The 24,530-nt window shown below is 43.3% G+C and overlaps 1 pseudogene; it reads right to left on the bottom strand.

Moving 5' to 3' along the window:
• Nucleotides 1-23,185, bottom strand: part of LOC112622525 — a 56,265-nt pseudogene extending 33,080 nt beyond the window's left edge.
• Between the last annotated feature and the right edge of the window lie 1,345 nt (nt 23,186-24,530).

Genomic DNA, 24,530 nt, shown 5'->3' with positions numbered 1-24,530 from the left:
GTGGTGTTAACTGACAGCATCTAAAACTGTCTTTAGGACCAAGGAGGACCCATGAGGTTGGAACCAAGTTATTCTGGGGATGAAAGGAGCTAAGCTACGCCTCCCTTAACCAAAACAAGGTATCTGATGGGTGGGAGAAGCATCTGACATCCTTTGCCCAGAACACCAAATATCCCTTTATGGGAGCTTCTCGCTTCTTTCTGTTTTAAGAATAAAAAAGGGCCGGGTGCGGTGACTCAAGCCTGTAATCCCAGCACTTTGGGAGGCCGAGACAGGCGGATCACGAGGTCAGGAGATTGAGACCATCCTGGCTAACATGGTGAAACCCCGTCTCTACTAAATAAATACAAAAAACTAGGCGGGCAAGGTGGTGAGCGCCTACAGTCCCAGCTACTCGGGAGGCTGAGGCAGGAGAATGGCATAAACCCGGGAAGCGGAGCTTGCAGTGAGCTGAGATCCGGCCACTGCACTCCAGCCTAGGCGACAGAGCGAGACTCCATCTCAAAAAAATAAAAATAAAAATAAAAATAAAGAATAAAAAAGAAGAGAAGGTAACTGGGGTGTAAGCCTGTTGAAAAGAAAACGGATAGCTCACATGTTCAAAATAATGTATTTTAAATGTTTTCCAAAGATTCTGATTACATACGAGTTTTCCAGAAACATGTTATTATATAAAAGCAGGATTTGCTTACTTGAGTATAGGAGTACAAGGGAAGTTATTAGAGATGGCAAAGTTTATGCAGAAAATTATCCCAGAAGCAGTAGCCTATCTAGAAAATTTGACCTCATGTAAATTAATTTGTAACACCATCCTTCTCTATATGACAAAATTATTTTTGTTATAATTATAAAAGGAAATAATAGCAATGGGCACCATAAGGGGAATAACTTCTTTTCATTAAAAAGGATACTAAAGGATACAAAGGTAATCCTGTGCATCGATAGAGGCTGTGAATAAAGAAATACTCCTATTGGCAGTTAAAGGTTTTTTTTTTTTTTTCTTTTTGAGACAGGGTCTCACTCTTTCCCAGAATGGAGCACAGTGGCATGATCATAACTCACTGCAGCCTCAAAATCCTAAGCTCAAGCAATCCTCCCCCCTCAGCCTCCCAAGTAGCTAGGACTACAGATATGAACCACCACACCCAGCTAATTTTTTTATTTTTTATTTTTTGTAGATACAGGATCGCACTTTGTTGCCCAAGCTGGTCTTGAACTCCTGGGCTCAAGCAATCCTCCCACCTCAACCTCCCAAAGTGCTGGAATTGCACCTGGTCAAGATAAAGTATTAAATCCATTTGGACATTCTCACCAGGCAATCCATGACATCTGAGCATGACTCCTGACTTATACCTGAGCTCTTATTCCCTATTGTTACATTGGCTGTCTTAATTCCAGAAGCCTGAACCATACAGCTGTTCATATCCCAGAGAACAGCAAATCCAACTGTAAAGCCTCAAGAAATCTGACATCTGCTGGCAGCTGAATGCCACCACGTTGTTTGTCTGCAATGACATTTAAGAGTCTTGAATGATATCAAATGTGAGGTATAATCTGGTGCGTGGCTAAGAGTGGGACCTGGAATCAAAAACAAGGCTGTAAAATGGGGCACCTCACAGACTCTGCCAACAACTTTGTGAGCCCCAAATATTTGGTATGACCCTGTTTTTTACACAGGATTTGATTCCATTAAATTGAATCCATTTCAATCCAACTAATGGATATGCCGGGTCCTGTGCTAGACAGTGGGTGGGAGAAGGGAGAATATGGATAAAATAATCCCGGTCTCAAATGTTCACAGTCCAGGAGGAAGAACACAGGAACTCCATGATAAAGGTAACAACAGACTAGTGGCCTGGGTACAAAGGCAACACAGAGGAGAGGAAAGAGCTATCTGGAGGGTCAGGGATACTGACCAATAGTGGGGTTTAAAGGAAAACCAGGGGTTCATCAGGCAGGAGGTGGGAGAATTGCCTAAAGCATATCAACACCACTGAATATCACATCAATTTACCGTATCCGTGGGTACATTTAATGCTGAAGACAATATCCATCATTCTTATTTCAACTAGACAGCCACAAAGAAATTTGCAATGTCTATTTCTCACTTTGCACACACATGACAAAATATTGATGAAAAATAACCCACTACTGAGGACTTACTTTGTGTTAGACATCACAATAGGTATGTTATTCCCACAATAACCCCTTTAAACATTATATATTATCTTTATAGATGAAAAACTCTTAGGTCAAGGTCACCTGGCTAGTCAATGGCTCAGCCAGATCTTGTGGGGTGTTGTTTTGTGTTTCTTTTTACATTTCTCACTTTTTTTTTTATTTCAACAGCTTTTGGGGTACAAGTGGTTTTGGCTACATGGATGAATTGTATAGTGGTGAAGTCTGAGATTTTAGTGTACCTGTCACCCGAGTAGTGTACATTGTACCCAATATCTAGTTTTTTATCCCTCACCCCACACCCATTCTCCCCATTCCGGGTCTCCAAAGTGCATTATACCACTCTGTATGCCTTTGTGTGAACATGCCTTACTTCCCACTTATAAACGAGAACATACAGTATTTGGTTTTCCATTCTTGAGTTACTTCACTTAGAATAATGGCCTCCAGCTCCATTCAAGTTGCTGCAAAAGACATTATTTCATTCTTTTTTATGGCTGAGTAGTATCCCATGGTGTATATATATCTCATTTTCTTTATCCACTCATTGGTCAATGGGCACTTAGGTTGGTTCCACATCTTTACAATTGTGAATCGTGCTGCTGTAAATACATGGTACATGTGTCTTTTTCATATAATGACTTACTTTTCCTTAGGTAGATACCCAGTAGTGGGATTGCTGGATCAGATGATACATCTACTTTTAGTTCTTTAAAAAATCTGCGGCCGGGCACAGTAGCTCATGCCTGTAATCCCAGCACTTTGGGAGGCCGAGGCAGGTGGATCACGAGGTCAGGCGATCGAGACCATCTTGGCTAACACAGTGAAACCCCATCACTACTAAAAATACAAAAAATTAGCTGAGTGTGGCGGCAGGTGCCTGTAGTCTCAGCCACTCGGGAGGCTGAGGCAGGAGAATGGCGTGAACCCACGAGGTGGAGCTTGCAGTGAGCCGAGATCAGACCACTGCACTCCAGCCTGGGCGACAGAGCGAGACTCCATCTCAAAAAAAAAAAAAAAAAAAAAAAAAATCTGCATACTGTTTTCCATACACATTTACATTCCCACCAGCAGTGTCTAAGTCTTCCCTTTTCACCACATCCACACCAACATCTACTGTTTTTCTGACTGTTAATAATGCTCATCCAGATTTTGAATCAGGTTTATCTAAAGCCAATGATCTGGCCTTAATCACCACCCCAAACTTCCTTTATGCAAGTCACCTATATATCTAAACCAGTCCCTTGCTTCTCTGTTTAATATAAATCTTCATGTTGACATAGTTCTCTTTCTGCTATGCTGTGGAGCTAGTGCTAAGTTTCCTTCTGACAATTGCTGACGCCAAAGCTCCTCCTTTCAGCATTTACCAAACCATAAACCAAATGCTGGACTTACATGGGGAAGTGGAAACTGGTTTGGTTTGCAGGACTTGGAGCTATGGTGGAGCTTTTTGTGGCTTGGGGACTCTGATTCCAAAGCCCAATTTTCTTTTTTTTGAGACAGAGTTTCGCTCTTGTCGCCCAGGCTGGAGTGCAATGGAGCAATCTCAGTTCACCGCAACCTCCGCCTCCCGGGTTCAAGTGACTCTCCAGCCAAAGGCCCCAATTTTCTAAGTAGCAAAAGGAAGAGAAACTCCACAGCTGAAGTGACTCAAGAAGGAACTTGAGATAATTTAATACTTCGCGTGCTTTATTACACTTAGGGTTTTTCTGATGTAGATACAGCAGAACTAAATGTACCCAAGGGACAGAAACAAACAAACAAAAATGCCTTTCCAAAGCTCAGAGGGCATCTAAATATTACCAATTTTTTGTAAAGGTTTATATAAAAAAGCGGGAAAAAAATGGAGTAGAGGGAAAAGTCCGTATGAAAACAAAGACCCACTGAAATGCTAAAAGGTCAAAGATGCAGAATCCCAGTTCTGCCAGCTCTTCCTGCTGAGCTGTTTAAGATGAACCCCTCATCTCCCTCCCCTGGCTCTCTCCACCACTCACACAAGAAAACACTACATGGTGGTCCACTTAATTTCTCCTGATCATCAGAAACAGCCCCTGGACAACTACATCTAGGATCTTCAAATGCGGCACAATTTTCTTGCTTTTTAAGGAAATTATATCAAATTACGGTTGGAGAAAAAAAACTGGCTAAGCATTCTTTTAAAAGTTCAGAACAGTCTAAATTATGGGGTTGCACACACAAGGAGAAGGAAGTGTTGTTTTAATCTGATTTTAAACTGAATCAGTTGAGGCTGCTGCAAAGATGAACTATGTAATCAGAGCAAACTACTCAGTTAATACAGCTACAGCAAAGAAATACAGTCAGAGGAAAGGGCAGAGACCAGAAAGACCTTTCTTCTGCTTTCTTCACTAGAGTTATTTTTCTCTTTAGTAACAGGAAAGAGAAATACAAATACTATATTTGCATATTTGATGTGCCAAAAAATCACATTAAATAATTTTAAAATTATACTTCTTACAAAATATTCACTTTGGCCGGGCGCGGTGGCTCAAGCCTGTAATCCCAGCACTTTGGGAGGCCGAGACGGGCGGATCACGAGGTCAGGAGATCGAGACCATCCTGGCTAACACGGTGAAACCCCGTCTCTACTAAAAAAAATACAAAAAACTAGCCGGGCGAGGTGGCGGGCACCTGTAGTCCCAGCTACTCGGGAGGCTGAGGCAGGAGAATGGCGTAAACCCAGGAGGCGGAGCTTGCAGTGAGCTGAGATCCGGCCACTGCACTCCAGCCTGGGCCACAGAGCGAGACTCCGTCTCAAAAAAAAAAAAAAAAAAAACAAAATATTCACTTTATCACTTCTTGTAAAATAAATTTGTCCTGGGAAAAGGAAGTAATTGTTCCTTAAAGAGTTACTAAATGTACTTATTTACATTTAGCATGGTTTTCTCACACATAAACCAATCACACCCACAAGGCCTGCAACAAGAAGGGCTTAATACTTTCATACAAACCATTATTTTTGGAATGTCCTGATTTTTAGAAAATAATTTTCAAGCAATGATGTCCTGTTCGTTATTTTTATTTATTTATTTTTAGATGAAGTCTCACTCTGTCTCCCAAGCGGAGTGCAATGGCACAATCTCAGCTCACTGCAACCTCTGCCTCCCAGGTTCAAGCGATTCTCCTGTCTCAGCCTCCCGAGTGACTTTTTGTATTTTTAGTAGCGATGGGGTTTCACCATGTTGGCCAGGCTGGTCTTGAACTCCACACCTCAGATGATCCACCTGCCTCCTGCTCATAATTTTTAAAAGCTAGCTGAGCATGGTGGTTCACACCCATAATCCCAGCACTTTGGGAGGCAGAGGTAGGAGGATCGCTTCAGGCCAGGAGTTCAAGACCAGCCTGGGCAACACAGTAGGACCTCATCTCTACAAAAAAAAAAAAAAAAAAATTAGCTGGGCTGGTGCTTTGCACCTGTGGTCTCAGCTACTCAGGAGGCTGAGGCAGGGGGATCACTTCAGCCTGGGAGGTCAAGGCTATGGTCTCTCAAAAAGAAAAAAAAAAAGAAAAAAAACACCAAAAAAAAAAGCCATGCTTAATCCAGTTACCATTTCCACTTATTTCTGGAACTGAAAAGAATTTCAAAGTTTACTAAAAAGCAGGGAAGTGATACAAACATCCAATTTGCACAAAAGAGTTATTATGTCTTACCAGTGGAAATCAGACATAATTGGACAAGTTTTAGAAACAAAGAAGCTAACATGCCTCAGAGATTGAATTTAGAATGTTCCTCAAATGCCAGTGCTAATCACAAGCTGAGTATCACAATTTCAAAATGTAAAGAGAACATTTTTTTAAGTAATTTTTTCACATTGAAACCAAAACCCAAAAAACAATGCCAGTCATCACAGTATGTGGTAAATGTAACTTTCAGAAACAAGTAACTGACTTGTTTAACAAGAAATCTGTTTTCAGGGTTGGTGAAAGCAAACCAGGTCTGATGATGCATATCTAATTACCCAAGGAAAGCAATCAAAGTAAAAAGATTCCATTGGTTCATTAACTATTAAAATGCAACACCAAAGACACAGCCCCTTTAAAGGCTTGACAACAAATATTAACTTATTACACATACAAATTATGCTCAAGACCAGCAAGTTCATAATACCAGCAGCAATGCTACTATTCAAATAATAACCAGGTAATATTATTCTTACTGGGTTGAAAGAATGAAAAACAGCTTAAGGAGTGAATTTTCAAGTGCATGTAAAATGTGGCAAGTTGGGACATGGAAAAACTGAAAGTAGTAAAGGTAATTCAGTTACCAGAAAGGGATATAAAAATAATCAGCTCATTCAATGAAAACATAATGCAGAATTAGGTCAGCAAAGCTGAAAACATAATACAGAATTAGGTCAGCAATACAGACCTAGAAACCTCCTTCCTGTCTCCCAACTCCACACACAATTCAGTCAATGCTGGCTGCTTTTTCACCAACCAATCCAAGGATAAAAAGCTAGGAAAGAACAACATTCGGGTGAAAGGAGGCCCCTCCTTCTATGAGTGTCAAATTATATAAACCTATGAGACAGCCTCTCAGAGTCATGGCCATCATGACTTACAGCTGAATGGAACATAAACTGTCTCCACAAATAAATTATGTTCTGCATTGCTTTACCCCAGCCTTGGAAACTTCTTCTATGTCTCTATCACCATAGACTCTGCCAAGGAGAGAGGAAGGCTGCAAAATCTAGCTCTTCCCCATTCTCTTCAAAACTCCAGGTGAGCTAGAGCCCTTAAATGCGTTCAAGGACAGCAGCTGGGTGCGTAAGGGGGCGTATCCCATCTGGTCCTAGCGCTCCTCTGTCCTTGCTTTTTTCTCTTTTCTGCATCACACTCAAATGGCTGGAGCTGGTGGCCAGAGATAAGAACTTAGAGACATTTCCACCGCTAGCCCACTGGGCTCCCCACTTTCCCACTGCTTCCTGTAAAAGGACCATTCATGCATTTACCCTCGAACTGAAAACGACCCACACTGTATTATGCAAAATATACTGCTAGTTGCTCGCTCGTGCTGTCTCTCTCTCTCTCCACCTGATCCTTCATTCCTGCCTCACATGACCAAGAGTCCAAAGACTCATGGTGCTTTCCCGGCCCAGGAACTGTTTAAGTGAAAATCTTTGGATTTGTTTCCTATTAGGGTGCTGTACTGAATTTGCACCTTCCATCTGAAGAACTAGAGGCTGCCCCAGGCCTGATTTTCTCCAGGACACCAAGGAGAACACAAAGTCAGGCTCCCAGCACCAGAGTGACAGTCAGACAGGCATAAACTGGACCCAATCAGACAAGAGCCACGTGGGTATCTGCCAGTATAAACAAGGTTCCCGTGAGAGAACCCTCCTAGTCACAGGTTGGACAAGGAGGCTTTAGGCCACCCGCCAAGTAGACGTATCCTGTGAAAGGCACACAGTGAACACTCACACCCAGCTCCCCTTCACTTCCCATCAGGACAGCATTGTTAGCTGCTCTGATACTAGAACCCCAAGTTAGCTGGGGGCTGTCAAAAACACCTGCTTCTCCTTCTTTCTCCCATTCTCCCCGGATTCCTGGGGCTCACATGGTGTGGTATGAGCCTGCCATATACACGCCCAAAATGGCATCCCTTCTCTACTCTCCACTCCAACTCTATAATTCCTGCTTCATTAGTTCAGCTGGGGTGGACAGAGCTGGAAAATGATCTGATATTCTAATCCACATTACAGTAATACTTAATAAAGTAAATAATTGACAGCATCTTCTCCCCACCTCAATTCCCCATGCACTCTCATTGTTAAATCAAACCAGTCTCCAAGTGTGTGTATTTTAGGCAGTATGGAGAAGGAATGGGGGATAGGTTTCGGGAATGGGAGGCTGGTTTTCTGTTGCCTGATCAGTCACACCACTTGCTGGCCTTGGAAGGAAGCACGATATTTCCTGAAGGGCAGGAGAAAGGTATCCCACACCTACTGTCTTTCTCCCACTGCCACCCAAGGAGTGCAAGCCCGACCATGTCCTCCCATCTCCTCTCCAGTCTTCTAACATTGACCAAAAAATTAAGTTCTTACACAAGCTTCAACATGGATGAACCTGGAGGACATCAGGCTACATGAAATAAGCTAGTCACAAAAGGACAAATACTGTATGATTCCACTTACACAAGGTACCTAGAGTAGTCAAATTCATCAGAGACAGAAAGTAGAATGGTGATTGCCAGAGGTTGGGGAGAGAAGGAAATGGAGAGTTGCTATTTGTGATTATGAAAAAGTCATTCACAGGCTGGGCACAGAGGCTCATGCCTGTAATCCCAGCATCTCTGGGAGGCTGAGGCAGGAGAGTTGCTTGAGCCCAGGAGTTCAAGACCAGCCTGGGCAACACAGTGGGACTCTGTCTCCACAAAAAATACAGAAATTAGCCAGGGATGGTGGTGCACACCTGTGATCCCAGCTACTCAGGAGGCTGAAGTGACAGGATCGCTTGAATCTAGGAGGTCGAGGCTGCAGTGAACCAAGATAGTGCCACTGCACTCCAGCCTAGGAAACAGAGCGAGACCTTTTCTAAAAAAAAAAAAAGAAAAGAAAAAGTAATTCACATTGTGAATTACTTATTGCCACGGAATTGCACATGTGAAACTGGTGAAATGGTCAATTTTATATTATGCATATTTTACCATAATAAAAAAAACCAACAACAAAAGAAATGTTTAAATAGGGGGATAATCTCACCCATTCCTCCCCAACCCCTACCTTCCCCATTCCTCACTGAAACCGGTTTTAGTCCCAGGACTTCAGTATCTATTCATACCCTCTGGTTCTACTAGGGGTGGACACATTTGTCACCCCAAAGGAGCCTGGCTCCTGGAGCAGCCCCTGGAGAGACACAGAGAGAGCCTCTGCCACCTCCTGAGTTGGTCTTAGAGAACGAGTCCACCAGGGAGCTGAAGCAACTTTTCCTCCTTGCATTTTTCCTGTTTTCTCCAAAAGTGGACCCCATTCCTCCCACTCTGTTCCTCATGCTCCTCTATTCCATCCCCAGGCCAAACTCTCAAGAGCTGGATGACTGAGTGACCGTGAACCCCCATTCACTATTTTCAGGTAAACCATAGTGTAACATAGACGAATCCATTTCCAACCCTGAGCAGATTCTACAGGACTCTTGAGAGCTGAAATGGGATTCATTAAATAATTGGGTCAGCCTCTAGGAAAAAAAAAAAAATGAAGTGCAATTTTCCCTACTCCTTTCCCATATGCTTAGTATCTATGTAACATAATTCTTTTTTTTTTTTTTTTTAGACAGAGTCTTGCTCTGTGGCCCAGGCTGAAGTGCCGTGGCGCGATCTCGGCTCACTGCAAGCTCCGCCTCCCTGGTTCACACCATTCTACTGCCTCAGCCTCCCGAGTAGCTGGGACTACAGGCTCCTGCCACCATGTCCGGCTAATTTTTTTATATTTTTAGTGGAGACGGGGTTTCAACATGTTAGCCAGGATGGTCTCGATCACCTGACCTCGTGATCCGCCCACCTTGGCCTCCCAAAGTGCTGGAATTACAGGTGTGAGCCACCACACCCAGCCTGTAACATAATATTTATTCATTCATTCATAGAGATATTATTCACTAATTATTATCCACGCAACTGTGTTGCATAGTTGCACAATACAATGGTTAACAGTACATTATCTATGCACAACACGTGTGACCCTGGGCAGTCTTTTCAACACCAACTGCCTCAGTTTCCTCATCTACAAAGTGTAAATAACAGTCATACCTATCTCATAGAATTGTAATAAAAAATTAAGTGTGTCCTGTGTAAAAGGTTTAGGAAACATACCTAGCACATCAAGAGCACTCAAAGTAAGTTGTTATCTGAATCCGTTAATCATACTAAATTTTCATTGCTCACTAACAATGTGTGACTTTTTTATCCCAAATGTTTGACACTTTTGACAACTAAAGGACACTTCTGAAGATTTTAATCTAAAGTAAAACAAACAGTATTATGGTAGCCACTCCAGCATGGGAAGGAGGAACACGAAGACATTTGTATTGCATTTTTCCATGTTCTAGGAATACCAATGTATAAACCATCCACTGCTGAAACTTATAACGTCAATCTGATATAGTAAGTTTCCTTCTGTAAATCAAAGCAGGATTCTTAATTATAGTCTAAAGCGCCCTCTAGTGTTCTTATGCAAAAACTCCCGGGATAATATGCCATCCTTACAACTAGAGTCTTTTTCTGCCCTGGACATTACTGGTTTAGGGGTATTGTCCTGCTGTTTTGTCTGCTTTAACATTTCCCTGGATTGTTTCACTTTGATGGAGAGTCACCATTAATATCTGCACTAAAATAAGCTAGGATTGGTTTAGTAGCCCTTTATATTTTCAGCTTCCACCATGGTCTTGTCTAGTATTGTATGAGACACAAGCCAAGATGCCACATGTGGTTAAATCTGTAAGGCGGCTAGTATTGACCCATTTCTATTTTCCCCAGTCCTTTCCACATGCAATGGAACTAACACGTTTCCCTTTCAAAAACAGCAAGGCACTGTTTACCAAAAAAAAAAAAAAAAAAAAAGGCCGGGCGCGGTGGCTCAAGCCTGTAATCCCAGCACTTTGGGAGGCCGTAGACGGGCGGATCACGAGGTCAGGAGATCAAGACCATCCTGGCTAACACGGTGAAACCCCGTCTCTATTAAGAAATACAAAAAACTAGCCGGGCGAGGTGGCGGGCGCCTGTAGTCCTAGCTACTCGGGAGGCTGAGGCCGGAAAATGGTGTGAACCCGGGAGGTGGAGCTTGCAGTGAGCTGAGATCCGGCCACTGCACTCCAGCCTGGGCGACAGAGCGAGACTCCGTCTCAAAAAAAAAAAAAAAAAAAAAAAAAGACCTTCAGACAAGAGCCTCCAAGTTCAACTCTGTGTCCAAGGACAGCACTTACGGTGGCAAGAGAGCTCTCCAACAGCTGCTACCCTGAACCCTTGGGACTCACTGACTAGGTGTGCCATGGCCCATGCTCAGGTTTATAAAATGCATACAACTGCCAAGGCACAGCTGCTGGGGTCCCTGAGATATGTGAGAAATCATAGGTTAGGGGTGTGAGGAATATGTGCAGGGAAACAAGGCTGAAAGTACTGCCTTAGGACATAGAGAAACCAATCTGGCCAAAATGATTTCGTCATTTCTTCTATGAGGTGCATCTAAAAGTATTGTGTTATTATTTGGTGGTGATTTTTTATTTTGCAAGAAATCTTTCAATAACAATATACTCAAAAGTGAAAGTTTAAGCCAGGTTCAATCACTCACACCTGTGATCCCAGCACTTGGGAGGCCAAGGCAGGAAGATTCTTTGACCCAAGGGGTTTGAGACCAGCCTGGGCAACATAGCAGAATCCTGTCTCTATTTTTTAAAGTAAATAAATAAAAGTGAAAGTTTACACTTCATAAAATATTAAGTGAGGAATTTTTCTATCCTCAAGTAAGTTGATGAATGTGAAATTGCATAAAATGTCATCATTTGCTACTCTCCACACCCATGGAGGACATATGGTGATATCCTCCAAATGAATATCCAGAACAAAATGAAATCACCAAAGTGATCACCAAAGTGATATCCAGAACCAAATGAAAACCCCAAAACACAAATCTGAAGAAGTTTTTTGTTTTCTTGAGTTGTTTTTTGTTTGTTTGTTTTGTTGTTATTGTTGTTGTTTGAGACAGAGTCTTGCTGTGTCGCTCAGGCTGGAGTGCAGTGGCGTGAACTGGGCTCAGTTCACTGCAATCTCTGCCTCCCAGGTTCAACCGATTCTCCTGCCTCAGCCTCCCAAGTAGCTGGGATTACAGGCGCACACCACCACGCCCAGCTAATTTTTCTATTTTTAGTAGAGGTGGTGTTTCACCATATTGGCCAGGCTGGTCTTGAACTCCTGACCTCAGGTGACCCGCCTGCCTCGGCCTCCCCATGTGCTGGGATTACAGGCGTGGGCCTGAAGTGTTATAATCTACATTAAAAATTAGTAGTGGCCAGGTGCAGTGGGTCACACCTGCAATCCCAGCATTTTAAGAGTCTGAGGTGGGAGGATCACTTGAGGCCAGGAGTTCAGGACCAGCCTGGGAAACATAGCAAGACCTTATCTCTACAGAGAAAAAAAAAAAAAAAAATGCTAGGCAGGTGTAGTGATACACACCAGTAGTCCTAGCTACTTGGGAGGTTGACATGGGAGGATCTCTTGAGTCCAGGAGTTCGAGGCTGCAGTGAGCTATAATTGTGCCACTGAACTCCAGCCTAGGCAACAAAGCAAGACCCTGTTTCTACTTTTAAAAGAAAAATAAAATTAGTAGCTATTTTGGAAACCCTGTACTTAAAGTTTACAAGTTATTACATGCAGCTATGGAAGGTGATCATACGACATTTCAATCCAGTAATTATTGTCCTACACTGACTTTGCCAATTTTTATTTCATGCTTTTGTGTTCATGTACCAAAAGTGAAGCAAAACCTATAATGTGTTAAGATTGATAGCAGAATTCTATACAGTGTTACTAAGGCTTCACCTAGAAAGAAAGATCAATTAATTCCAATAATGGTTTAACTTTTTTATCTACTTCATGGAATCAATGTAAAGCTTCTGGAATTGTTGTCTGTTTAAGATGAAACATATCTGACATAATTGTGAATCTTGCTATAAATTTAGTTTAAATTTTCAATATTTAAGATAAAAGTATTTATTTCTGCAGTGATAATCTATATAAACATTTTGGTGGAACATGATATCATGGTAAAAACAATATCTTGGCCAGGCGCAGTGGTTCACACCTGCAATCCCAGCACTTTGAGAGACCAAGGCAGGCAGATCATGAGGTCAGGAGTTCGAGACTGGCCTGGCGAACATGGTGAAACCCTGTCTCTACTAAAAGTACAGAAAAAAATTAGCTGGGTGTGGTGGTGCGTGCCTGTAATCCCAGTTACTTGGGAGGCTGAGGCAGGAGAATTGCTTGAACCCAGGAGGCAGAAGTTGCAGTGAGCCGAGATCACGCATTGCACTCCAGCCTGGGCAACAGAGCAAGACTCCGTCTCTGGGGAAAAAGAAAATCTTCTTAAATTAAGGCATCTAGGTGGGGCACAGTGGCTCACACCTGTAATCCCAGCACTTTGGGAGGCCAAACCGGGCGGATCACAAGGTCAGGAGATCGAGACCATCCTGGCTAACATGGTGAAACCCCCGTCTCTACTAAAAATACAAAAAATTAGCCAGGCATGTTGGCAGGTGCCTGTAGTCCCAGCTACTCGGCATGCTGAGGCAGGAGAATGGTGTGAACCCAGGAGGTGGAGCTTGCAGTGAGCTGAGATCGTGCCATTGTACTCCAGCCTGGGCGACGGAGCTGAGACTCCGTCTCAAAAAAAAAAAAAAATTAAGGCATCTAATTTTAAAGATGCAGAACTATAATTGAAGTTGGTTACAGTGTAAACAGAGTCATAATTTCTCCAAAGAAGTTGCATTATTGTATCAATTGCAATGAAACCATATTTGTAAAAATTTACAAATTTTGAAGATGCCAACTAAACTACAAAATTTTCATATAAAGTTGATAAGTTGATGTTGATTGCAAAAAAAAAAAAAAAAACCAAAACACTTCAGCATGGCAGTACTGAGCTTTATTTCCTTTCTGCTACCCATCGTCCATTGGAACTATTTAGTAAATCAGCTGTTGTCTGACCAATGATACTGAATTTTTTCATAAATTAGTCCTCTAGATTTAGGGTGCGTTTTGTTCAATATCAGTTAGAAATTTTAATCAAAGAATTCAAGGAGCATCAAAAAACTCCTTGAATAAGGAGAAGTTAAAAATAAGTCTATTTTAGAAAAAAAGCAGTATTGGCTGGGCGTGGTGGCTCACACCTGTAATCCCAGCACTTTGGGAGGCCAAGGTGGGTGAATTACTTGGGGCCAGGAGTTCGAGACCAGTCTGGCCAATATGGCAAAACCCCGTCTCTACTAAAAATACAAAAGTTAGCTGAGTGTGGTGGCACACGCCTGTAATGCCAGCTACTCGGGAGGTTGAGGCAGGAGAATCCTTTGGACCTGGGAGGTGGAGTTTGCAGTGAGCCGAGATTGCATCACTGTACTCCAGCCTGAGTAACACAGCAAGACTGTGTTTTGGAAAAAAAAAAAGAAAAAGAAAAGAAAAAAAATGCATTCTTCCAAAAAATGCCAGTGTCGGAAAAATGACATGATATTTGAGACAGATAAGACTAAAGTCCGGGTGCGGTGGCTCAAGCCTGTAATCCCAGCACTCTGGGAGGCCGAGGAGGGCAGATAACCTAAGGTTGGGAGTTCGAGACCAGCTGGAGGAACATGGAGGAACCCCGTCTCTACTAAAAATATGAAATTAGCCAGGCATGGTGGCGCATGCCTGTAATCCCAGCTACTCAGGAGAATGAGGCAGGAGAATCGCTCGAACCCAGGAGGCAGAGGTTGCGGTGAGCCAAGATTGTGCCATTGTACTCCAGTCTGGGCAACAAGAGCAAAACTCCGTCTCAAAAAAAAAAAAAAAAAGACTAAGAAACTGATTAAGCATGTACTATGTAACACAAACAAAGACTAAGGAGCTAATTAAGCATGTGCTATGTAACAAAAATAATCATACCACTTATGTTATTTTCATCATTCTGATAAGACTAAAGATTTTTTTATTTTGCTTTAATATACATAGATAGTTGTTACTTTTTAGAAAGAATTTCATTTTCAAAAGTTTTTAAATAGAACTATTTTATTGGCCTATGCATATAATAAAACTAATTTATCAGTCAATATATAAACAATTTAGAAATTATATTCAAAGATATGTAAATTATATTGTATGTATTATTTTAGTACTTTTTCATTTTAAGTGTACTGGTTTGGAAAATAAATTACCCTAAAAAGAGCTACCAGGCTGAGCATGGTGGCTCACACCTGTAATCTCAGCATTTTGGGAGGCCAAGATGGGTGGATCACTTGAGGTACAGAGTTTGAGACCAGCCTGGCCAACATGTTGAAACCCTGTCTCTACTAAAAATACAAAAGTTAACCAGTCATGGTGGCGGGTGCCTGTAATCCCAGCTACTCAGGAGGCTGAGGCAGGAAAAGAACCGGGGAGGCGGAAGTTGCAGGGAGCCAAGATCGCACCACTGCACACTCCAGCCTGTGCAACAGAGCGAAACTGTCTCAAAAAAAAAAAGAGAGAGAGAGAGCTACCATTTCTTAAGAGCTTACTATTTATGAGGCACTGTGCTTGAATCAATTTACTCTCTACAACCATTCTGAAAGGTCGTTATGAGCATCTTCGTTTCACAGAAAACTCCACCTGACGATCATAAGTGCAGTACAAGAATGTGTCTCCAGTCTCAGCCCACACTCCTCACTCACCATCTTCTACTACATCTTTCCCTACGTCAACAGGACACACTACTGGCCCACCAAAGGTGGAATGCGCTTCCAGTTAAGAACCACGAATTCAGGTCCATCATGGCCTCTGACCCCATCACCCATGTGCCAAGGCTGTGCATTTTCAGGGCAGCTAGCACATTTTGGAGGGCAGATTATAGCTATGTGAAAATAAAATTTAAAAGCTGCCAGAACCCAGAAAACACCTTGAGAGAGATGTGACTGTGATCTGAGTCACATAGCATGTAGCTGTAACTTCTGCTTCTTAAATTAAATCGTGTCTCGGCCGGGCGCAGTGGCTCAAGCCTGTAATCCCAGCACTTTGGGAGGCCGAAGCGGGCGGATCACGAGGTCAGGAGATCGAGACCATCCTGGCTAACACAGTGAAACCCCGTCTTTACTAAAAAATACAAAAAACTAGCCGGGCGGGGTGGCGGGCGCCTGTAGTCCCAGCTACTCGGGAGGCTGAGGCAGGAGAATGGCGGGAACCCGGGAGGCGGAGCTTGTAGTGAGCTGAGATCGGGCCACTGCACTCCAGCCTGGGCGACACAGCGAGACTCCGTCTAAAAAAAAAAAAAAAAATCGTGTCTCTTCCTCATTGTTCTTGTTCTGTAAATGACCAGGAAGGACCAGAGACAAGACTTCTTCCTCTTCCAATCACTGATCTTTGTTCCAGATTAACTGCCTCCTTTATAGTCCTTCACCTAATTCAACCCAGATGATGCAAAAATCTTCAGCATGGAATGTTAAATATACCTTTCTTGAAAGAAAAAGACAACCTCAATTCATCAGATCATTGTAACTATGTATTAATCGTTATATAGAAAGATCACGAAATTCTATTACGTTCCTTAAACTATGTCTATATAAAGGGTACCAAGATTCTACACTTCGGAACACTGGCTTCCACTCTTTGGAATATGTGCATCTTGGGTGGTTGAGCGGTCATCTCAAAGTTTGCACTTGAATAAACTCTCTTTGAACTCTGACCCTTTTGGTTATTTTAGGTTGACAGCTCTACACCCAAGCAATTAATGACCCTTATACCTAAGAGAGTCACGCTTACCCCATGTCTTTCAAACTACACATGTCTTTTGTATGTGTAACCTCCAGTTCTGGAAAATCTTTTTTTATTGTTACTTTAAATAGTATCCTAGACACTCGAGGGGCAGACGATAATGTATAGCTCTTGCATTAATGTGAATTAAATGGTATTTGACCTCAGATCTTAGCATCGCTAAAATTATAAATTCTTCATCTCTGGCTATCCTATAATATAGACTATGCTATGAAATGTAACAATAAAAGTATAAGTTTTTTACTATATTTAGCACTTGGTACATATTCCTCTTCCTCTGTCTTTAAGTGTCATTCTTGAGACTATGAACTCTTTTTTTTTTTTTTTTTTGAGATGGAGTCTTGCTCTTTTGTCCAGGCTGGAGTGCAGTGGCATGATCTTGGCTCACTGCAAGCTCTGCCTCCCAGGTTCAAGCAATTCTCCTACCTCAGACTCCCGAGTAGCTGGGACTACAGGTGCGTGCCACCATGCCCAGCTAATTTTTGTATTTTTAGTAGAGACGGGGTTTCACCATGTTAGCCAGGATGGTCTCAATCTCCTGACCATGTGATCCACCCACCTCAGCCTCCCAAAGTGCTGGGATTACAGGCATAAGTCACCGCACCTGGCCTTTTTTTTTTTTTGACAGGGTCTCACTCTGTCACCCAGGGTGGAGTGCAGTGGCATGATCATAGCTCACTGCAGCCTCGAACTCCTGGGCTCAAGTGATCCTCCCACTCAGCCTCCTAAGTAGCTGGGACTGCAGTTACGCACCACTATGCCCAGCTAATTTTTGTATTTTTTGTAGAATGGGGTTTCACCATGTTGCCCAGGCTGGTCTCAGATTTCTGGGCTCAAGCAATCTACCCGCCTTGGCCTTCCACGGTGCTGGGATTACAGGTGTGAACCACTGTACAGGTAAACTCTTAAAATACTATTGTGTTTAACCTAGGTACTTATTTTTCCAATGCTTTCATCGTATTTTAATTGTTTCAGTTATGTCTTATATGTACAAAAGGTTTCCCCTCAAAAAGAAAGACATTATTTAGTAGACAATTAGCAATATATGCTAGCAGATAGTGAAAATACATAAAGTACCTGTTAAGTAGATTACTCCAAGGATATAACTACCTAGGATAATAGATTAAAATGTTACCTAGACTGGGTGTGGTGGCCCATGCCTGTAATCCCAGCACTTTGGGAGGCTGAGGCAGGCAGATCACCTGAGGTCAGGAGTTTGAGACCAGCCTGACCAAAATGACGAAACCCTGCCTCTACTGAAAACATAAAAATTAGCTGGGCGTGGTGGTACGTGCCTGCAGTCCCAGCTACTTGGGAGGCTGAGGCAGGAGAATCACTTGAACCCAGGAGGCAAAGGTTGCAGTGAGCCGAGATCGTGCCATTGCACTACAGCCTGGGCAACAAAGCGAGACTCTGTCTCAAAAATAAATAAATAAAATGTCACCTAATAAAAATGATATAATAAATGTTGGGGACTCGGGGTGGGGAGGAAGAGACAGAGGGAGGTGAGAGATAAAAGACTACACATTGGGTAGAGTATACACTGTCCAGATGATGGGGGCACCAAAATCTCAGAAATTACCACTAAAAAACGTACCCGTGTAACCAAAAACCACCTGTTCCCCAAAAACTTTTGAAATTAAAAATAAATAAATAAAATGTTGCCTAAAAGTAAGACGTTTGTGTTGGATTTAGATATACGTTTGTGTTGGATTTAGATATCTCCCAAATCCTAATATGGTTTGACTTGAGACAAAGATATGATTGCAAATAGTCCATTAGGGAGGTAAGGGATGGCTGGTAGGGGAGCAGGAAAGGGAAGATTGCTAATTAAGCATGTGTTGTTAAACCAAAGCTAGAATTTAACTTCAGCAGGAAACGCTGAAGGCAAACATAGCCCTTACAATCATTCCTTCCAGGGATAGGGGATCTGGAGTAATTATACCCCAACTCCCATCAGCTCCTGATTGAGGACTTCTGGGGGTTGGTGCGAACTCCCCAGCATTTCCAGATACTACCAGTTGGAACTCTAAAACACAATGGAATAACAAGGTCTTAAAGGAAGTGGGCAGGACACTGAGAGCATCTGCTACATCCCTCCAAGCCTAAAGTACTTTCTCATACCCAGTAATTAAGTAAATACCATCATGCTGCCTACCCACCCTATATCTCACAAAAAAAACAGACAAATAATGGTCAAAGTCTAGCAGTGATGGGCTTTAAAGTAATTACAGCCAAGGAAGAGAATTCTAAATTAAACATTCTTTCCCAAACAAACAAACAAAAATTTAGGCCGGGCACGGTGGCTCATGCCTGTAATCCCAGCACTTTGGGAGGCCGAGGTGGGTGGATCATGAGGTCAGGAGTTCAAGACCAGCCTGGCCAAGATGGTGAAACCCCGTCTCTACTAAAAAATACAAAACTTAGCTGGGCGCGCTGGTCGGCGCCTGTAATCCCAGCCACTAGGGAGGCTGAGGCAGGAAAATTGCTTGAACCCGGGAGGCGGAGTTTGCAGTGAGCCGAGATCGCGCCACTGCACTCTAGCCTGGGTGAGACAGCAAGACTCTGCCTCAAAAAAAAAAAAAAATTTAAAACATAAAATAATTTAATATTATTAAATGAAAAGGACAGAAATCTAGATTTTATATTCCAGCTGGGAGCAGTGGCTCACGCCTGTAATCCCAGCACTTTGGGAGGCTGAGGCGGGTGGATCACGTGAGATCAGGAGTTCAAAATCAGCCTGGCCAAAATGGTGAAACCCTGTCTCTACTAAAACTCCAAAAATTAGCTGGGTGTGGTGGCCCACACCTGTAATCCCAGCCACTTAGGAGGCTGAGGCATGAGAATCACTTGAACCCAGGAGGCAGAGGTTGCAGTGAGCCGAGATGGCGCCACTGCACTCCAGCCTGGAGACTCTGTCTCAAAAAAAAAAAAAGAAAAGAAAAGAATCCGTCAACATTTTATATTTTATATTCTGTTAGACTTTGGGCTGCAAGTTATTTGAGAAAAAGCCATGAAATTGGCCCTATTAAAATATAACAAGGATTTCTCAGCCTAATCCAAACAAACAGTGTCGATGAATCATTTCTTGATTGAGCTTGAGGTGCATATAAACAACTAGAAGCAATTCAGCTGTGTATTTCAATGCTTCAATGAAGGGAAGGCTTTGCCCACTGCTCCCTAGTTGATCCAAATGGTTTTTTTTGCGGGGGAGGGGGAACGGAGTCTCGCTCTGTCGCCCAGGCTGGAGTGCAGTGGCCGGATCTCAGCTCACTGCAAGCTCCGCCTCCCGGGTTCACGCCATTCTCCTGCCTCAGCCTCCCGAGTAGCTGGGACTACAGGTGCCCGCCACCACGCCCGGCTAATTTTTTTGTATTTTTTAGTAGAGACGGGGTTTCACCGTGTTAGCCAGGATGGTCTTGATCTCCTGACCTCGTGATCCGCCCGCCTCGGCCTCCCAAAGTGCTGGGATTACAAGCATGAGCCACGTCGCCCAGCCTTTTTTATTTTTTCTTTTTCTTTTTAAAGAGAAAAATCAAGGTTTTTCTTTTGTTTTCGTGTGTTTGTTCGGTTGGTTAGTAATTTACAGACTATGCAACAGTGCTGTTCCCCAATATATGCATAAGGCAGGACAGAGTGGGATTTGTTTGCTTGCTTGTTTTGGAAACATACTGATGTTACTTACTGAGCCTCTAAAGCACTCCCTATCTGTGGCTGCCCCCAAGTTCAGGCAGATGAGCATTCTGAGAGCTGCTCAAAGGAATACAGTTTTTTCTAGGTATCAGATGGCAAGCCTACAATCTGTTGAAGAATTTCTCACCTAATTTTCACCTCTGTATATTACTCACCAATTTTACATCGATTCTCTCCTCCAAAAAAATGATAAGCATTCCCATGGTCACATCCTGGGTGGATCTTAAAGAGTATTGGAAATAGCACATGCAGCTGTTAGCTTCTCCAAACACACAATCCAAAGCATTTAAATGCCCAGTCTGCAATGCTGGCAGTGAAAGACAAGAATAACAGTTACTTTTTATACCAAAGATAAATACCGGATGATGCCTGAAAAAGGCAGGGTCAGCCTAACTCATAGGCAGAGAAGAATACCACCAATGTCAACGGCAGGAAAAGCTCCCTGGGAAAGATGCACAGGCTTGACTAATTAACAGTCTTTTAAAGGAAAGAGCAACATGGTTTTGTTAAATGTTGAAAATACTGCCCTCAACTGCTTTTTGGCGTGGTGGCTCACGCCTGCAATCCCAGCATTTTGGGAGGCTGAGGCAGGTGGATCACTGGAGATCAGGAGTTTGAGACCAGCTTGGCCAAAATGGTGAAACCCCATCTCTACTAAAAATACAAAAAATTAGCCAGGCGTGGTGGCGGGCCTTGTAATCCCAGCTACTTGGGAGGCTGAGGCAGGAGAATTGCTTGATCCCGGGAGGCAGAGGGTTCAGTGAGCCCAGATCACGCCACTGTCGTCACTCCAGCCTGGGCAACAAGAGCGGAACTCCGTCTCAAAAAGAAAAATAGAGCCGGGCACAGTGGCTCACGCCTGTAATCACAGCACTTTGGGAGGCCAAGGCGGGCAAGATCATGAGGTCAGGAGTTCGAGACTAGGCTGGCCAACATGGTGAAACCCTGTCTCTACCAAAAATACAAAAATTAGCTGGGCGTGGTGGTGCACACCTGTAATCCTAGCTGCGTGGGAGGCTGAGGCAGGAGAATTGCTTGAACCCAGGAGGCGGAGATTGCAGTGAGCTGAGATTGTACCATTGCACTCCAGCCTGGGTGACAGAGTGAGACTAAGGGAAAGGAAGGGGAGGGGAGGGGAGGGGAGGGGAGGGGAAGGGAGAGGAGGGAGGGGAGGGAGGGGAGGGAGGGGAGGGAAGGAAAGGGAAGGGAAGGGAGATGAACAGGATTTAAAACTCTTCAATAAATACAGTGAATAATAAAACACATGTTTCAAATTTGAGCTGTATGGAAGGGGGATGAGTGTGATGAAGAGGGAAAAAACATTGATACATGTGTTAAGTGAAGCTAAAGCTACAAAAGATCAAGTATATCGTCCGGGCATGGTGGCTCACACCTGTAATCCCAGCAATTTGGGAGGCCGAGGCAGGCAGATCACGAGGTCAGGAGTTCGAGACCAGCCTGGCCAATATGATGAAACTCCGTCTCTACTAAAAATACAAACATTCTCCTTGCATGGTGGGGCGCACCTGTAATCCCAGCTACTCAGGAGGCTGAGGCAGGAGAATCACCTGAACCCGGGAGGCGGAGGTTGCAGTGAGTCGACGTCTTGCCACTGCACTCCAGCCTGGGTGACAGAGTGAGACTCCGTCTCAAAAAAAAAAAAAAAAAAAAGTACAGTAATTACAGACGGTGGCGGTAGCTGTTTAGGAAACAAAGGGCTTAGACAAGGGGAAGAGAGTAGCATGGTCAGAGAAAGCCTGTCTAAAGAAATAGTTAAGGCCGGGAGTGATGGCTCACGCCTGTAATCCCAGCACTTTGGGAGTCTGAGGCAGGTGGATCACGAGGTCAGGAGATCGAGACCATCCTGGCTAACACGGTGAAACCCCGTCTCTACTAAAAAATACAAAAAAATTAGCCGGGGGCGGTGGCGGGCGCCTGTAGTCCCAGCTACTCTGGAGGCTGAGGCAGGAAAATGGCGTGAACCCGGGAGGCGGAGCTTGCAGTGAGCCGAGATCGCACCACTGCACTCCAGCCTGGGAGACACAGCAAGACTCCGTCTCAAAAAAAAAGAAAAAAAAAAAGAAATAGTTGCGCTAAACTCCCCAAGAATCAAGTGAATCCTATGAAGAAGCATGGAGAAACAGCCCTACTGCAGGTATACCTTGGTGACCTCAAGCTGCTCAGTGTTGCTGGAACTGAGGAAGAGGTGGAATGGAAACAGAGGGTTGGAGGTGGCTGGAGAGATAAGCAAGTGCCAAATCCCTTGGGGACCTGAAAACCAATGATAAGGAATTTGCATAATCTCAATACAAGGAAAGCCGTGAAAAGATTTTAAGCAGGGGAAAGAAGTACGGGATTTACACTTGAACTTGATCACTCTCACTGCCCAGTGGATTCAAGAGCGAGAAGAGGTTAGAAGGTAGTCTCTGTCTTCACTGTCATTGTCATTCACTCCCTCCTCCTGCCACTTTCACCCCTGCATTGCTGACCCCCAAAATCCCCACAGCATTATATGCTACCCACAGGACAACACTGCACCTCCGCAAAGGCCTAATCATCCCTGTTCATTCAGCTTCTAAATTCCTGCAACCTTTTGCCCCAAAGCCATGAACCCATCCAGACCCTCTTACTAGGCATCCTGCCACACAGATCTCTTGTTCTATAGCTCGCATCAGCCTCCTCTGGGAGGATAACCCCAGTTCCTCCACTATGACCATCTCTTTAATCCCTCTACTCACCTCCTAGTTCAAACTCATGCCACCTTCTGTGTTCCTGGAAAGAGATGTCATAGCGTTTTCTTTGCAAACAATTTGAATTCATGACACCATAAAATGCCTCACGTTGAAAGGAACTTTAGAGATATTCTGGTTTAACCTGCAGGTTTTTATGACAAAGAAACAGGCCTGGCATGGTTAGAAGATTTTTCTGAGGTCTCTGAAGTTAGGCAGTGGCAAAGCAGGACTAAACCCTGGGCCTCTGACTTCCTAGTTGGAGTTCCTTGCATGATTTTAAAGCAATTTTTAAAAACACGGCAGAGTGAGGGTGCTTCATGTTTTATAAAACACTTCAACACCTGCCATCTCGTAGAATCACGGCAGCCCCCGAGTAATAGATATAAATTGAAGCTGAGAAAGACGGAGTGCTGAGAGTGTTGCTAAACCAGGACTCAGACTCAGGTGTTGTGGCTCCAAGTCCTGCCGAAACTACAAAAGCTTTCCTATTGTCAGAAGTTAGTCCTGGGCATCAAAATTAGAGGTTTCCTATTTCTGCTCGTTATTATTGGTTAATGACGCCTTTGTGTGTATTAGTTTTACATTCCTCTGAAGACCACGTTTTTTACAGCCCTATCAAGCTCTACTTGACCATGTAATTATCGCTATTTTTCCTTTTTTTTTTTTAATTGACACATAATTGTACATATTGTGACAACGCTGCAAGGTTGTCAGTTTACCGGAATGAGGGCAAGGAACACCTGGCCCACTCAGGGTGGAAAACCGCTTAAAGGCATTCTTAAACCACAGTGATATTTTGATATATGTATATAATTTATAATGATCAATTCAGGGTAATTAGTATATTCATCACCTCGTACATTTATCATTTCTTTGTGTTGGAAATATTCAAAATCCTGTCTTCTAGCTGTTTTATTTTCATTTATTTTATTTATTTATTTATTTATTTTACTTTTTTTGAGATGGAGTCTCACTCTGTCACCCAGGCTGGAGTGCAGTAGTGTGATCTTGGCTCACTGCAACCTCTGCCTCCTAGGTTCAAGCAATTCTTGTGCCTCAGCCTCCCGAGTAGCTGGGATTACAAGCGCCCACCACCACACTTGGCTAATTTTTTTGTATTTTTAGTAGAGACAGGGTTTTACCATGTTGACCAGGCTGGTCTCGAACTCCTGACCTCAGGTGATCCACTCACCTCGGCATCCCAAAGTGTTGAGATTACAGGCATGAGCCACTGCATGCAGCCCCTTCTAGCCATTTTAAAATATACAGTAAGTTAATGTTAACTGTAGTCATCCTACAGTGCTGATATAACACTAGAATTCATTCCTCCTATCAGTTGTTTTCTTTTTCTTTTTACTTACTTGTTGGGAACAGGCTCCCAAATCTGGCCATAAACTGGTCCCAAAATTGGCCATAAACAAAATCTCTACAGC

This window comes from Theropithecus gelada, chromosome 4 (assembly GCF_003255815.1).
Source record: "Theropithecus gelada isolate Dixy chromosome 4, Tgel_1.0, whole genome shotgun sequence".
Lineage (NCBI taxonomy): Eukaryota > Metazoa > Chordata > Mammalia > Primates > Cercopithecidae > Theropithecus > Theropithecus gelada.
This window is presented reverse-complemented; position numbering and strand designations above follow the sequence as displayed.